We start from the raw sequence: 17,683 nt of genomic DNA on the forward strand, positions 1-17,683 counted from the left end.
AAAACACTAAATACATTTTAATAATCAATCTAACAATAACATAGATCCCAGAAACCACAAAAAAGAGAAGTATAAATTTAACTTTATAAAATTCAAATTTTCTGCATGGCAACAGAAGGCAAAATGCAACAATAAATATTTGCAACTTTCTTATCACAAAGGACTAATTTCCTCTTTAAAAAGCTCCTAAAAGTCGGCCTGGGGCAGTGAGTCATGCCTGTAATCCCAGCACTTTGGGAGGCTGAGGCGGGCAGATGGCTTGAGCTCAGGAATTCAAGACCAGCCTAAGCAACATGGCGAAACCCTGTCTCTACCAAAAAAAAAAAAGCCAAGTTCATGGGCCTGTAGTCCCAGCTACTCAGGAGGCTGAGGTGAGAGGACAGCTTGAGCTCAGGAGGAGGATCTGCAGTGAGCAGAGATTGCACCACTATACTCCAGCCTGATTAACAGAGCTAGACCCTATCTCAAAAAATAAAAGCTCCTACAACTCATAGGAATAAGATCAAAAACTCAGTGACAAAAAAATTGGCAAAATATATTAATAGAACAGTTTATACAAAAGGAAATACAAGTGTCTTTTAAATACATAAAAGATGCTTATAATCTCATCATAATAAGAGGAAAGCAAAATCAAACTGTGCTATATCATTTTTCGTCTATCATATTGGCATAAATGAAAATGTTTATAAGCACTGTATTAGCAAGGATATAAAGAAACAGTCATTTTTATACATGGCCAGTGCGAATATAAATTGAGAACAACCTCTATAGTGGACATTTTGTCTATATCAAGATTTTTTATGTGCATATCCCTTGACCCAACAATTCCACTTGTGGGAATTTATCTCACAGGTGTACTTGCACGTTATGGATATACAAGGAGATTCACTGAAGTGTAGTTTATAAACAACCTAAATGTCTATCAGGAGTCTCTTTAAATAAATTACGGTACATCTATCTGTATGATAGAGTACTATGCAGCCATTGACAAGTATGAACTCTATCTGCTGTTGCAGAATAATTTAAGTTTAAAAAGCAAGATGCAAAGCAGCATGTTATAGGTATGCTATCATTTGTGTGGAAATTTAAGAAACCATAATAGTGATTTTTTTCCAGGAAAGTGAATTTGATGTGACTTAGGTACAGGGGAGGGAGGGAAACTTTCTATTTACTATATATATTTTTATAGTTTGGATTTTATGTTATTAGTGTTTTTTGCCTATTTAAAATATGAACTTAAAAAGTACAGATCTTACCAGAAGATTACAAGTATTCTTCCATCCACACCATGGTGCTGCTCACAATTCTCATTTCACTTACTCCTGGCCCACTGACTGAATTTACCTTATTACTTGACTATGACACACAAACACACACACATAAAGTTTAATACTACTTATCACATATAATTCTCTTGAGGAGAAAAACATAATGTATGTGGAATGCCTGGCAAAGGGTAGGCATTTGACAACTAGTATCTATTATTGCTTAAGAATATGTGATGCATATGTTATTGATGCAGGATTTTTCTCAGCCACTTTGTCAACCAGGGACCTCCATGGATGGCAATGCCCCCATGCCTGGGGGTTGCTTGTCCTTAAGACTGCCACTCGAGGCACCCTGCCTACTTGGCCTGTCTGTGTTATAGATTGTACCTACATTCTGCAGTTCCCGAACTCTTGTTCCACGTCCAAGAAGAATGAGGTTACACTGACAATTAGAAGGGTGAAGATGGGCAGAGAAGAATTTTCTTGAGCCACAGAACAGCTCTTAGCAGAGAGAGGACATGGGAGGTGGTCGCCCATCCCCGTAATCAGGTGGTTTTTCTTTCAGTGTGGCTGAGTCCGGGGCTTTTTATGGGCTCAGAATGGGGAGTGCATGCTGATTGGTTTGTGAGTATGCAAAAATGGTTAACGTAAAGAAACCACTCAAAGATGGACATGACAGCGTAGAAAACTAACTTGGAACGAGAAGGGAAATGTAAAATAGGTGAAAGGTGGGAATCAATCAGAAGAACGTGTGTCAAAACGGGAGACATGTTCTTAATCTGGTTCGTGGATTTGACTTGTAGCTTGACTTTCAGGCTTTAAACTCTCTTTTGCTAGAAGGTGGGGTTTCACTGGGGACCCACTCCATCTGCCTAGGCATTTGGCTGCCTCCTGCTGCTATCATTATGAATCCCACTGACCCAGATCTATACTCTGCATCCCTTCTGTATTTTCCCTTTAGCTCTCACCATATTGAAATATTCATATTGATGATCAAAATTTGAGTGTTGAGATGTCTCTCATTGCCAGGAAGGCTCATTTCTGGGTAGTTCTGTCAAAGTTATTGATTTATGGCTGTTGCTGCGTGTAGAATCTTTGGAGTACTATGAATTTAGTTTTTTAAGAAGTAAAGGAACTATAGATGTGGATTATAACAAAAAGAAAATTTGTATGTTAGAACGAAAAAAACTATTTTATTGAGGAGTCAATTAAAAACATGAAGAAAACGAAATGTAGGTTTTCTTAAGAGACTCATAGTCAGGAAGTAGGCAAATAATGAAACTTAAAAACAATGGACAAGGCTAGAACTAAATAACAGGTACACAATAGGGGTTTTAAAACATTTTTTTAGTCTTTTTTCACTACAGATACATTTTTGTAGCAGTAATTTATTTGTAAAATAAATTATAACATTATATTTGGCCTGATTAGTATTAATAACATTGTTAAGCTATAGGGTATATGTCATAGTGTCTGGTGTGGCCTTATTAGGTTAGTTTCTAGCTGTTTGTGGCAATGGTGAGCAGTTTTAAGAGATGAATACATAGCTCAAACGGAGGAGTAGGACGTGATTGCTGTCTCATTTGAATGTCTCTCAGGGCCTGATAATCTAAAAGGACTTGCATTCCTCAGACAAGAGTCCTTTTCTTTTCTCATTTCCTTTCAGCAACTAAGGGTAATAGCCAGCAGAAACAGAGCCTCTTTAATGTAATTACCTCCCTAGAGCAGCAGAAAGAGCCCAGACCTGGGAGTCAAAATACGTGGCAAGTTCTTTCCCCTCCCTGGTGTCAGGAGCCCAGTCCGCCCAGGTTTCTGTGTGAGAGGACCTACTGAAATATTCCACACTGCTGGCTGCTGGGTGCTTGCACAATAGTAGCCATCATTTACTGAATGCCTACTTTTTGCCAGGTACTGCACATACATTGAACTTTTTGTCCTCAAAATAATTGCATGAGATTAGTAGTATTGTCCTAATTTTATGAGTGAGACAATAGTCTCAGAGAGGCAAAAATAACTTGTCTGAGGTTACACATCTAGCTCATAGCACCACAAATATTAAGTCAGATCTGCCTGTCTCCATCATAAAAATTCTGTTCCTCTATACCTCAATTCTTGAACCTCACTCTATAGGCATTCTTTGGGATTGGGGTATTTCCTGAGCCCTGCCAGCTCTAGCTCCCATATGCAGGATTCTATCCTCTTCCTGTAGAGACCTAGTTGGCAAGCTCTTTCTCACCTCCTTCCACGGCTATCCTGTCTTCTGCTTCTTTTTTTTTTTTTTTCCTAGTTGATGTGTTTTAATAAATGTATACACACATGTAACCACTGTCCCAGCAAGATACAGAATATTTCCATCACTCCAGAATATTTTCTTTGTGTTCCCTTATAATTAACTTTGCTACCCTCTAGGGAATAAATCCCTGCCCTAGGCAGCCACTGATCTGCTTTCTTTCACTATTGATTAGTTTTGCCTGTTCTGGAATATCAGATATATGGAATTATATTGTATGTAATCTTTTGTCTAGTTTTTTTGGTTAAATATGGATATCCACAATCTTTTATCCATTCTTGTATTGACAGGCATTTGGATTTTTTCTAGTTTGGGGCCATTATGAGTAGAGCATTTTTAAATATTCTTTTCACGTCTTTATATGGACATATGCTTTCATTTTTCTTGAGTAAATGCCTAGGAGTAAAATTGCAAGTCATAAGGTAGATGTATATTTAACTTCATCATAAACTACCAAAGTTTTCCAAAGTGGTTGTACCATTTTGCATTTTCAGCAGCAATGCATAAGAATTCTAGCTGCTTCATATCCTCACCATCACTTAATATTGTCAGTCCATTTTGTCTTAGCCACTTTAGTGGGTACAAAGTAATGTCTCATTGTGGATTACATTTGCATTTTCTGGTAATTAACAATGTTAAGTATCTTTTCATGTGCCAATAATGATCATTCATGTATCTTCTTTGGTGAAATATCTATTTAAGTCTTTGGCCCTATTTTGTATTTTGTCTTTGTGTAACTGAGTCATAGGTGCTCTTTGTATATCTATATTCTGTTAATATACACATATCCTTTGCATAATATAATCATCCATTGTCAGGTACATGTATTGTGAATATTTTCTCCAAGTCCTACATATGTAACAAACCTGCACGTTGTGCACATGTAACCTAGAACTTAAAGTATAATAATAAAAAAAAACTATTAAGAAAATGAAAGTCAGTCTCCTGTCTTCTGCTTCTTTGGAGAAACTCAGAAGCCTCTGAGAAAGGTGCTCAGTCTCTTCACCTCCCTGAGATCCGTTCCTCACTGGTTAAATAGATTTAGACATACACATGCTCTGACCACCACATGGGATCTTGTGAGGATCCTTAAAATTTTGGAAATGGTTGTTTTTCTGGCTCTTCATGCTTCAACTCCCCTCCAGCTGGGAAAATGTAGTGCTCTGTACTTGTCCTCCCTCTGCTGGCCTGGCAGCAGCATAGCTTTAGCTGGTACTATTGAGAGCTGGGTCTTAATTTATGGTACGGTAAAGGGATCAGTAGAATACTGGAGTTTGCACTTTACATACACAAAGAGGTCTACAATCCTTTGAGAATCAGCACTTTCCTTAGCAGTTGCTAAGTACTGACTGAGGTAAAGACACTGCCAGACATTGCTATTGTAGAGTCCAAAGGAAAACTTTCTCTTTGACCTCTGAAAATTCAACTGAAAACCATTGAAAAATTAACTCACAAAAGGCAGATTAATTTCAGAAAAGGCATACAATTTAATTAATATGCACATGGGGGAGAACCACAGAGTGACTACTCCCATCCCCCCAGTGGGGTGCAGAAGCATGCCATCTTGAAGTTACAGAAATAATGGGACTCAAATCATAGTGAAAAACAAGTTACAATGATAAATCATGTGATAGTGGTCAGGACAGGTTATGAGAGGAGGAGTGGCTAGCAAATGTAGTGTTGTGAGGTAGACGAAACCTCACAGGTAGCATCCCTCATAGGAAATGGATGTCAGATATTTCTTTTAGACTTTTAAAGGTGCCAGATTCTGTTAATCTTCCCTAAATTTTGATAAGGGAAGGCCTTAAAGAAAACCCAGTTTTATCAATGCATTCTCTCATAGACACAAATCTCCCCCACAAAAGACGACTAGGCAGGGTTACTTCTGTTTACTAGCTCTCTGAGCAGAGACTCAAAATTTGTCAGATAAATATATTTGGGGATGAAATATTTTTATTTGTTCACTATAAAGGAAAAAAATAATCAAATAGAATCAGAAATGACAATGAGAATATCACCACTGACCTCTCAGAAATACAAACTATGATAAGAGAATACTATAAACACCTCTATGCAAATTAACTAGAAAATCTAGAATAAAAGGAAAAAATCCTGGACACATACACCCTCCAAAGACTAAATCAGGAAGAAGTCGAATCCCTGAATAGACCAATAACAAATTGAGAAATTGAGGCAGTAATTAATAGCCTACCAACCAAAAACAGTCCAGGGCCAGATGGATTCACAGCCAAATTCTACCACAGATGCAAAGAGGAGATGGTACCATTCCTTCTGAAACTATTACAAACAGTAGAAAAGGAGAGAATCCTCCATAACTCATTTTATGAGGCCAGCATCATCCTGATAACAAAGCCTGGCAGAGACACAACAAAAAAGAAAATTTCAGGCCAATGTCCCTAATGAACATCAATACAAGACTCCTCAATAAAATACCAGCAAACTGAATCCAAAAGCACATCAAAAAGCTTATCCACCACGGTCAAGAAGGCTTCATCCCTGGGATGTAAGGCTGGTTCAACATATGCAAATCAATAAACGTAATCCATCACATAAACAGAACCAATGACAAAAACCAAGATGATTATCTTTATAGATGCAGAAAAGGTCTTCAACAAAATTCAACAGCCCTTTATGCTGAAAACTCTCAATAAACTAGGTATCAATGGAACGTGTTTCCACATAATAGCTATTTATGACAAACCCACAGCCAATATCATAGAAATGACAAAATGGACAAAATGACAAAATGACAAAAAACTGGAAGCATTTGCTTTGAAAATCGGCACAAGGCAAGTATGCCCTCTCTCACCACTCCTATTCGACATAGTATTGGAAGTTCTGGACAAGGCAATCAGGCAAGAGAAAGAAATAAAGGGTATTCAAATAGGAAAATAGGAAGTCAAATTGTCTCTGTTTGCAGATGACATGATTGTATATTTAGAAAGCCCCATCGTCTCAGTCCAAAGTCTCCTTAAGCTGATAAGCAACTTCAGCAAAGCCTCAGGATACAAAATCAATGTGCAAAAATCACAAGCATTCTTATACACCAATAACAGACAAACAGAGCTAAATCATGAGTGAACTCCTATGCACAATTGCTACAAAGAGAATAAAATACCTAGGAATCCAACTTACAATGGATGTGAAGAACCTCTTCAAGGAGAACGACAAGCCGCTGCTCAAGGAAATAAGAAAGGGCACGAAAAAATGGAAAAACATTCCATGCTCATGGATAGGAAAAAAACAATATCATGAAAATGGCCATACTGCCCAAACTAATTTATAGATTAAATGCTATCCCCATCAAGCAACCATTGACTTTTTCTCACAGAGTTAGAAAAAAAAAAAACTACTTTAAATTTCATATGAAACCAAAAAAGAGCCCACATAGCCAAGACAATCTTAAGCAAGAAGAACAAAACTGGGAGGTATCACGCTATATGCCTTCAAACTATACTACAAGGCTACAGTAACCAAAACAGCATGGTACTGGTACCAAAACAGAGATATAAACCAATGAAACAGAACAGAGCCCTCAGAAATAATACCACACACCTACAACCATCTGATATTTGACAAACCTGACAGAAAACAAGCAATGGAGAAAGGATTCCCTATTTAATAAATGGTGCTGGGAAAAATAGCTAGCCATATGCAGAAAACTGAAACTGGATCCCTTCCTTACACCTTATACAAAAATTAACTCAAGATGGATAAAAGATTTAAACGTAAGGTCCAAAACCATAAAAACCCTAGAAGAAAATCTAGGCAATACCATTCAGGACATAGGCGTGGCAAAGACTTCATGGCAAAAACACAAAAAGCAATGGCAACAAAAGCCAAAATTGACAAATGGTATCTAAAGAGCTTCTGCACAGTAAAAAACAAACAAACAAACAAACAATCATCAGAGTGAACTGGCAACCTACAGAATGGGAGTAAATTTTTGCAATCTATCCATCTGTCAAAGAATCTACAAAGAACTTAAACAATTTTACAAGAAAAAAAAACCCCATCAAAAAGTGACTGAAGGATATGAACAGACAATTCTCAAAAGAAGACATTTATGCAGCCAACAAACATATGAAAAAAAGCTCATCATCACTGATCATTAGAGAAATGCAAATCAAAACCACAATGAGATACCATCTCACACCAGTTAGAATGGCGATTATTAAAAAGTCAGGAAACAACAGACGCTGGAGAGGATGTGGAGAAATAGGAACACTTGCTTTTACACTATTGGAGGGAGTGTAAATTAGTTCAATCATTGTGGAAGATAGTGTGGCAATTCCTCAAAGATCTAGAACTGGAAATGCCATTTGGCCCAGCAATCCTATTACTGGGTGTATACCCAAAAGATTATAAATCATTCTACTATAAAGACACATGCACACATGTGTTTATTGTGGCACTGTTCACAATAGCAAAGACTTGAAACCAACCCAAATGCCCATCAATGATAGACTGGATTAAGAAAATGTGACACATATACGCCATGGAATACTATGCAGCCATAAAAAAGGTTGAGTTCATGTCCTTTGCAGGGACATGGATGAAGCTGGAAACCATCATTCTCAGAAAACTAACACAAGAACAGAAAACCAAGCACTGCATGTTCTCACTCATAAGTGAGAGTTGAACAATAAGAACACATGGACACAGGAAGGGGGACATTACACACCGAGTTGGGTGTGTTGGGTTGTTGGGGGCTAGGGGAGGGATAGCATTAGGAGAAATACCTAATTTCGATGACGGGTTGATGGGTGCAGCAAGCCACCATGGCATGTGTATACCTATGTAACAAACCTGCACGTTCTGCACATGTACCACAGAACAATAATAGTAAAAAAGGGAAAAAAATCATGCTTCTGTAAAAAGCCCTTTGCAATGGTAGTTCCACTTGTGCAAATAATTATTTCTTATGCAAATCTAATGAAAACAAATGAGATCATCCTCCAAGGACTTCTGAAAAAAATCTTTGTTTTTTTTTTTCATATAACCCAGCTGCATTATGCAAAATATGCCATTGGAAGAGAATATTCAAAGACCACTTTTAAGAAATGTGTAGCATCATATTTCAATGGTTTTGCATTTACAGGGGACACCCTGCTCCCACACCTATTCCTGGGTTAATTGGACCCCTCAAATAGCTTAAAACTCACTCAGCAGCTGAAATGAAATGCCTTCAGAGGCCATGGAATATTCACTGGCCCCAACCATCATTTTCAGTATATGTGTATCTCATCTCCTCCCCAGATCTTTCTACTGATCCTCAAATAGTTGCCTAGACAAATGCCTACATGAAATAGGATCCGGTTGCCACTACAGATTCAATTTAAAGCCTTCTGTGACTATCTTCCAACCTGTGCTGGACAATTCAGGAAACAACAGGAATACAAATTTGAACCACAAAAATTGTTGGTATTTGACTGCTGTTGACCTATAAAAATGACACTTTTTGTGGTTCAGTCTAATATTTCGGAGGTAAAACATCTTGAAAAGGAGCAGCAGATTTTTACACTTTTACCTTGTGGTTGATTTTAGCAGACCCTTTATTCATAAAATACTTTATGTGAAAGCCATATCTGAAAAACAGATAAAAGAAATGGCTTTTAGTGGAACAAGATGTCAAGCCTGGAAGCCTCGAGTCCTATCTGCTTGGCTCCCTATCTCTTCCCAGGAAGTCCCTGAGGAATCTCTATTGAACGCTATGGCTTCCTGGAATACAATTTGTAAATCACTGCATTGGAGAATAATGCAAAACCTTATTATGTAATTCAGACTCCATACGCAAGTTGTCAAAGAAGAAGGAAGTCATTGAGGACTCAAGTTTTCAGAGGAAACTTCCTGAAGGAAGTCAGATTTGAGCATACTTTGAAGGATGGAGAACAATTTAGATCACTTGAACAGGTAGGATGTTCTAGGTAGGAAAACAGCATAAGCAAAGACATAAAGGCAAGAATGAATATGGACAAATATGCCATGGTGAAGGGTGACATTGATGGGAAGGGTGCATTCTATTGTATTGACTAAGTATGAAGGTAGTGTGGTGGATTTTTTTTCTTTTCTCTCTCTCTCTGTTTTGTTTTGTTTTGTTTTTGCTTGTTTGTTTTTGTCTTTGTTTTGTTTTGTTTTTTGAGACAGAGTCTCACTCTGTCATCCAGGCTGGAATGCAGTGGCGAAGTGGCGAGATCTCGGCTCACTGCAAACTCTGCCTTCAGGTTCAAGCGATTCTCCTGCCTCAGCCTCCCGAGTAACTAAGATCACAGGCACCTAGCATCAAGCACAGCTAATTTTTGTGTGTGTTTTTTTTTATTATTATTATATTTAAGTTCTAGGGTACATGTGCACAATGTGCAGGTTTGTTACATATGCATATATGGGCCATGTTGGTGGGCTGCACCCATTAACTCATCATTTACATTAGGTATATCTCCTAATACTATCCCTTCCCCCACCCCCTCCCCACAACAGGACCCGGTGTGTGATGTTCCCTTTCCTGTGTTCAAGTGATCTCATTGTCATTTCCCACCTATGTGGTATTTGGTTTTCTGTTCTTGCAATAGTTTGCTGAGAATGATGGTTTCCAGCTGCATCCATGTCCCCACAAATGACACAAACTCATCCTTTTTTATGGCTGCATAGTATTCCATGGTGTGTATGAGCCACATTTTCTTAATCCAGTCTGTCACTGATGGACATTTGGGTTGATTCTAAGTCTTTGCTATTGTGAAGAGTGCCGCAATAAACATACATGTGCACGTGTCTTTATAGTAGCATGACTTATAATCCTTTGGGTATATCCCCAGTAATGGGATGGCTGGGTCAAATGGTATTTCTAGTTCTAGATCCTTGAGGAATCGCCACACTGTTTTCCACAATGGTTGAACTAGTTTACAGTCCCACTAACAGTGTAAAAGTGTTCCTATTTCTCCACATCCTCTCCAGCACCTGTTGTTTCCTGATTTTTTAATGATTGCCATTCTAACTGGTATGAGATGGTATCTCATTTTGGTTTTGATTTGCATTTCTCTGATGGCAAGTGATGATGAGCATTTTTTCCATGTGTCTGTTTGCTGTGTGAATGTCTTCTTTTGAGTAGTGTCTGTTCATATCCCTTGCTCACTTTTTGACGGGGTTGTTTCATTTTTTCTTGTAAATTTGTTTGAGTTCTTTATAGGTTCTGGATATTAGCCTTTGGCAGATGAGTAGATTGCAAAAATTTTCTCCCATTCTGTAGGTTGCCTGTTCACTCTGATGGTAGTTTCTTTTACTGTGCAGAAGCTCTTTAGTTTAATTAGATCCCATTTGTCAATTTTGGCTTTTGTTGCCATTGCTTTTGGTGTTTTAGACATTAAATCCTTGCTCATGCCTATGTCCTGAATGGTATTACCTAGGTTTTCTTTGAGGGTTTTTATGGTTTTAAGTCTAACATTTAAGTCTCTAATCCATCTTGAATTAATTTTCGTATAAGGAGTAAGGAAAGGATCCAGTTTCAGCTTTTTACTTATGGCTAGCCAATTTTCCCAGCACCATTTATTAAATAGGTAATCCTTTTCCCATTTCTTGTTTTTCTCAGGTTTGTCAAAGATCAGATGGCTGTAGATGTGTGGTATTATTTCTGAGGACTCAGTTCTGTTCCATTGGTCTATATCTCGGTTTTGGTACCAGTACCATGTTGTTTTGGTTACTGTAGCCTTGTATTATAGTTTGAAGTCAGGTAGCATGATGCCTCCAGCTTTGTTCTGTTGATTCATTCATGATTTGGCTCTCTTTTTGTCTGTTACTGGTGTATAAGAATGCTTGTGATTTTTGCACTTTGATTTTTTATCCTGAAACTTTGCTGAAGTTGCTTATCAGCTTAGGGACATTTTGGGCTGAGACAATGAGGTTTTCTAAATATACAATCATGTCATCTGCAAACAGGGACAATGTGACTTCTTCTTTTCCTAACTGAATACCCTTGATTTCTTTCTCTTGCCTGATTGCTCTAGCCAGAGCTTCCAACACTATGTTGAATAGGAGTGGTGAGAGAGGGCATCCCTCTCTTGTGCCAGTTTTCAAAGGGAATGCTTCCAGTTTTCGCCCATTCAGTACAATATTGGCTGTGGGTTTGTCATCAATAGCTCTTATTATTTTGAGATATGTTCCATCAATACTGAATTTTTTGAGAGTTTTTAGCATGAAGGGCTGTTGAATTTTGTCAAAGGCCTTTTCTGCATCTATTGAGATAATCATGTTTTTTTGGATTTGTTTATATGCTGGATTATGTTTGTTTATTTGCATATGTTGAACCAGCCTTGCATACCAGGAATGAAGCCCACTTGATCGTGGTGGATAAGCTTTTTGATATGCTGCTGGATTCGGTGTGCCAGTATTTTACTGAGGATTTTTGCATCGATGTTCATCAGGGATATTGTCTAAAATTCTCTTTTTTTGTTGTATCTCTGCGAGGCTTTGGTATCAGGATGATGTTGGCCTCATAAAATGAGTTAGGGAGGATTCCCTCTTTTTCTATTAATTGAAATAGTTTCAGAAGGAATGGTACCAACTCCTCCTTGTACTTCTGGTAGAATTCGGCTGTGAATCTGTCTGATCCTGGACTTTTTTTGGTTGGTAGGCTATTAATTATTGCCTCAATTTCAGAGCCTGCTATTGGTCTATTCGGGGATTCAACTTCTTCCTGGTTTAGCCTTGGGAGAGTGTAAGTGTCTAGGAAATTATCCATTTCTTCTAGGTTTTCTAGTTTATTTGTGTAGAGTTGTTTATAGTATTCTCTGATGGTAGATTGTATTTCTGTGGGGTCGGAGGTGATATCCCTTTTATCATTTTTTATTGCATCTATTTGATTCTTCTCTCTTTTCTTCTTTAATAGTCTTGCTAGTGGTCTATCAATTTTGTTGATCTTTTCATAAAACCAGCTCCTGGATTCGTTGATTTTTTGGAGGGTTTTTTGTGTCTCTATCTCCTTCAGTTCTGCTCTGATCTTAGTTATTTCTTGCCTTCTGCTAGCTTTTGAATGTATTTGCTCTTGCTTCTCTAGTTCTTTTAATTGTGATGTTAGGGTGTCAATTTAAGTCTTTCCTGCTTTCTCTTGTGGGCATTTAGTGCTATAAATTTCCCTCTACACACTGCTTTAAATGTGTCCCAGAGATTCTGGTATGTTGTATCTTTGTTCTCATTGGTTTCAAAGAACATCTTTATTTCTGCCTTCATTTCGTTATGTACCCAGTAGTCATTCAGGAGCAGTTTGTTCAGTTTCCATGTAGTTGAGCAGTTTTGATTGAGTTTCTTAGTCCTCAGTTCTAGTTTAATTGCACTGTGGTCTGAGAGACAATTTGTTATAATTTGTGGTCTTTTACATTTGCTGAGGAGTGCTTTACTTCCAACTATGTGATCAATTTTGGAATAACTGTGATGTGGTGCTGAGAAGAATGTATATTCTGTTGATTTGGGGTGGAGAGTCCTGTAGATGTCTCTTAGGTCCTCTTGGTGCAGAGTTGAGTTCAATTCCTGGATATCCTTGTTAACTTTCTGTCTCATTGATCTGTCTAATGTTGACAGTGGGGTGTTAAAGTCTCTCATTATTATTGTATGGGAGTCTTTGTAAGTCTCTAAGGGCATGCTTTATGAATCTGGGTGCTCCTGTATTGGGTACATATATATTTAGGATAGTTAGCTCTTCCTGATGAATTGATCCCTTTGCCATTATGTAATGGTCTTCTTTGTCTCTTTTGATCTTTGATTTAAAGTCTGTTTTATCAGAGACTAGGATTGCAGCCCCTGATTTTTTTTGTTTTGTTTTGTTTTCCACTTGCTTGGTAGATCTTCCTCCATCCCTTTATTTTGAGCCTATGTATGTCTCTGCGTGTGAGATGGGTCTCCTGAATACAGCAAACTGATGAGTCTTGACTCTTTATCCAATTTGCCAGTCTGTGTCTTTTAATTGGACCATTTTGTCCATTTACATTTAAGGTTAATACTGTTATGTGTGAACTTGATCTTGTCATTATGATATTAGCTGGTTATTTTGCTTGCTAGTTGATGCAGTTTCTTCCTAGCATCGATGGACTTTACATTTTGACATGTTTTCGCAATGGCTGGTACCTGTTGTTCCTTTCCATGTTTAGTGCTTCCTTCAGGATCTCTTGTAGGGCAGTCCTGGTGGTGACAAAATCTCTAAGCATTTGCTTGTCTATAAAGGATTTTATTTCTCTTTCACTTATGAAACTCAGTTTGGCTGGATATGAAATTCTGGGTTGAAAATTCTTTTCTTTAAGAATGTTGAATATTGCCCCCCACTCTCTTCTGGCTTGTAGAATTTCTGCCAAGAGATCTGCTGTTAGTCTGATGGGCTTCCCTCTGTGGGTAACCCGACCTTTCTCTTTGGCTGCCCTTAACATTTTTTTCTTCATTTCAATTTTGGTGAATCTGACAATTATGTGTCTTGGAGTTGCTCTTCTTGAGGAGTATCTTTGTGGCGTTCTCTGTATTTCCTGAATTTGAAGGTTGGCCTGCCTTGCTAGATTGGGGAATTTCTCCTGGATGATATCCTACAGAGTGTTTTCCAACTTGGTTCCATTTTCCCCATCATTTTCAGGCACACCAATCAGATGTAGATTTGGTCTTTTCACATAATCCCATATTTCTTGGAGACTTTGTTCATTTCTTTTTACCCTTTTTTCTCTACACTTCTCTTCTCACTTCATTTCATTCATTTGATTTTCAATTGCTGATACTCTTTCTTCCAATTGATGGAGTCAGTTACTGAAGCTTGTGCATTTGTCACGTAGTTCTCTATGGTTTTCATCTCTATCAGTTCTCTTAAGGACTTCTCTGCATTGGTTATTCTAGTTAGCCATTCGTCAAATCTTTTTTCAAGGTTTTTTAGTTTCTTTGTGCTGGTTACATAGTTCCTCCTTTAACCCTGAGAAATGTGATCGACTGAAGCCTTCTTCTCTTGACACGTCAAAGTCATTCTCTGTCCAGCTTTGTTCCATTACTTGTGATGAGCTGCGTTCCTTTGGAGGGGGAGATGTGCTCTGATTTTTTGAATTTCCAACTTTTCTGCACTGCTTTTTCCCTATCTTTGTGGTTTTATCTGCCTTTGCTCTTTGATGATGGTGATGTACTGATGGAGTTTTGGTGTGGGTGTCCTTTCTGTTTGTTAGTTTTCCTTCTAACAGTCAGGACCCTCAGCTGCAGGGCTGTTGGAGTTTGCTTGAGGTCCACTCCAGACCCTGTTTGCCTGGGTATGAGCAGCGGAGGCTGCAGAAGATACAATATTGCTGAACAGTGAGTGTTGCTGTCTGATTCTTGCTCTGGAAGCTTCATCTCAGGGGTGTACCCAGCCATGTGTGGTGTGAGGTTTTGGTCTGCACCTAGTAGGGGATGTCTCCCAGTTAGGCTACTCAGGGGTCAGGGACCCACTTGAGCAGGCAGTCTGTTCATTCTCAGATCTCAACCTCTGTGCTGGGAGATCCACTGCTCTCTTCAAAGCTGTCAGACAGGGACATTTACCTCTGCCGAGGTTTCTGCTGCTCTTTGTTTAGCTATGCCCTGTTCCCAGAGGTGGAGTCTACAGAGGCAGGCAGGCCTCCTTGAGCTCTGGTGGGCTCCACCCAATTTGAGCTTCCCGGCGGCTTTGTTTATCTTCTTAAGCCTCAGCAATGGCAGGTGCCCCTCCCCCAGCCTCACTGCCACCTTGCTGTTAGATCTCAGACTGCTGTACTAGCAATGAGGGAGGCTCCGTGGGTGTGGGACCCTCTGGGCCAGGTGTGGAATATAATCTCCTGGTGTACCTTTTGCTAAGACCCCGGTAAAACACAGTGTTAGGGTGGAGTTCCCCGATTTTCCAGGGGTTATGTGTCTCAATTTCCTTTGGCTAGGAAAAGGAATTCCCTTCCCCCTTGCACTTCCCAAGTAAGGCGATGCCTTGCCCTGCTTCAGCTCTCGCTGGTCAGTCTGCACCCTCAGACCAGCACCAACTGTCCGACATGCCCCAGTGAGATGAGCCCGGTACCTCAGTTGAAAATGTAGAAATCACCCGTCTTCTGTGTCACTCACGCTGGAAGCTCAAGGCTGAAGCTGTTCCTATTAGGCCATCTTGGGGCATGCCCTCTTACTGTTTAATCAATTTTTGTGGTTTTAGTAGAGATGTAGTTTCACCATGTTGGCCAGGCTGGTCTTGAGCTCCTGACCTCAGGTGATCTGCCCGTCTCGGTCTCCCTAAGTGATGGGATTACAGGCATGAGCCACCACGCCAGCTGTGGCTTTCAAAATGTGCCTAGGATATGCCTAGGAGTTCCCTGCAGGTACATTTGGAGGCAGTGTGGTTCATGTCACAGGCTATGGAGCCAGGCTGCCTGGGTTTGAAATCCAGCTCCATCATTTACTAAGTCTGTGGCCTTAAGCAAGTCGCTCAACCTCTCTGGACCTCCATTTCCTCATCGAAAAATAGTGACAATAACAGCCTGTAACTCATGGGACTGTTGTGAAGATTAAATGAGTTGATACATGTTAAGTGCCTGAACACCAAATATCTGAGGCAGGATTCCGTTAATTTAGAAAGTTATCTTGCCAAGGTTGAGGACATGGCCTCAGGAGGTCCTGACGACATGTGCACAAGGTGGTCAGAGCACAGTTTGATTTTACACATTTTAGGGAGACATGAGACATCAGTCAACAGATGTAAGATGAACATTGGTTTGGTCTGAAAAGGCGGGACAACTGGAAGTGGGGTGGGAGCTTCCAGGTCATGGGAAGAATTATTTTGAGTTTCTGATTAGCCTCTCAGAGAGACAATCACAATTTATCTCAATACACATTTATCTCATTAAGCAGAGGGATGACTTTGAATAGAATGGGAAGCAGGTTTGCCCTCAGCAGTTCCCAGTTTGATTTTCCCTTTAGCTTAGTGATTTTTGGGGCCCCAAGATTTATTTTCCTTTCACAAGTGTTTAGCTCAATGCTGGCCACAGAATATTGTCAGCTGTTATTAAGAAAGGAGCTGTTATTAAGAAGGACCTAGTGTATAGGGTACTAGGTGCTTCACCTATGCTTCAACCAAGGGAATTCTGTTTTTTGTTTGTTTGTTTGTTTATGTATTAGGTTTCCATGTGCAACCTTGTTTGAAAAAAGATTCTGCTTTTATGAAAAGTTTTGAAAATCAGTGGTATAATAGAAAGAGCACAGGCTTTGTAGTTCAAAAGATGTAGTTTGAAATCCCAAGTTGGTAGCCTTTGTGACTTTAGGCAATTAACTTCACCTCTTTGAACTCTAGTTTCCAAATCTTGGAAATGGGGATACTAACAGATACTTTACGGGATGGCTGTGAATAATATAAGTAAGGTACATACTACACAGTAAGAGTGCAATAAATGATGACTATTGCTTTAATGCTGGAGTCAAATGACACTCCAAGCGCTGACCTACAAGTAAGATCTGGCTTCTGGTCCCAGTTTTTAGCGTTGACTCCTTCTTTTCTTTATCTTCCACCTGAGCAAGGCTTACCATCAGTTCTATCTTCAAAATATAACCCAAATCTAATCCTTTCTAATCACCTCTACTAACTCCACTCTGGTCCAAACCACTACAATCTTTCGTCTGGACACTTGCAGTAGCCTCCTTATTTGTTTACTTGTTTCCACTCTTGTCCCCTTAAAGTCCATTCTGCACCAGCAGCCAGTTATTTTTGTTTTGTTTTGTTTTGTTTTTAATAAGGTAGATCACAATTCTTTCCTGCTCAAAATCTTCAAGTGGCTTCTCATCATACTTGGAGCAAAATCAAACTTTTTACTAAGGTCTAAAAAGGCCCTACAGGATCTAGCCCTTCCTTGACTTTTCAGCTTCAACTTCTGCTCCCAGCCACTTTCCCTCAGCCTCACTAACTTTCTTGCTGTTCTTCAAACACCAAACTTATTTAAGGACCTGAAACATTTTCTCTAGAGATTTTCTAAAATAGCTACTACCACTTTCCCCTTGCATCACTCTATATTATATCCTGATAATTCATCATAAGTATCACCAACTAACATATTTGTTTGAAATGCAGTTGGGGCCTTATTTTGCTCAACTGATGTAAAACCCCAATGCCTAGTAC

The sequence above is a fragment of the Theropithecus gelada genome, chromosome X (genome assembly GCF_003255815.1).
Source record: "Theropithecus gelada isolate Dixy chromosome X, Tgel_1.0, whole genome shotgun sequence".
Classification (NCBI taxonomy): Eukaryota; Metazoa; Chordata; class Mammalia; order Primates; family Cercopithecidae; genus Theropithecus; species Theropithecus gelada.